The sequence below is a fragment of the Arachis ipaensis genome, chromosome B04, assembly GCF_000816755.2.
Source record: "Arachis ipaensis cultivar K30076 chromosome B04, Araip1.1, whole genome shotgun sequence".
Taxonomy (NCBI): Eukaryota; Viridiplantae; Streptophyta; class Magnoliopsida; order Fabales; family Fabaceae; genus Arachis; species Arachis ipaensis.
In genome coordinates, this window is record NC_029788.2 from 127,244,990 (window position 1) to 127,245,303 (window position 314).

The following is a 314-nucleotide window of genomic DNA, read 5'->3' on the forward strand; positions in this document are numbered from 1 at the left end:
TTATTATGAAGTATTTAAAAAAATGTGCAAAACTTGTATTTTATCATATATAACTATATTATAATATTATGTTTATGTTGTCTATTATATGCAATCATCTAGGTGAAAATTGTTCACACTTTATGGTCAATAAACAATATTCACTATGACTGTGAAAAAACAAAAAGAATATTAATATTAATATTCATATACCTTGTGTATAGATTTATGACACAAATAATTTTTATGACGATATAGTTTGATTTTATATTTACACCAAATAAATAAATTTGAATTCAAGAAGTAAAAAATTTTGTTTTTTAATTAATAAATAT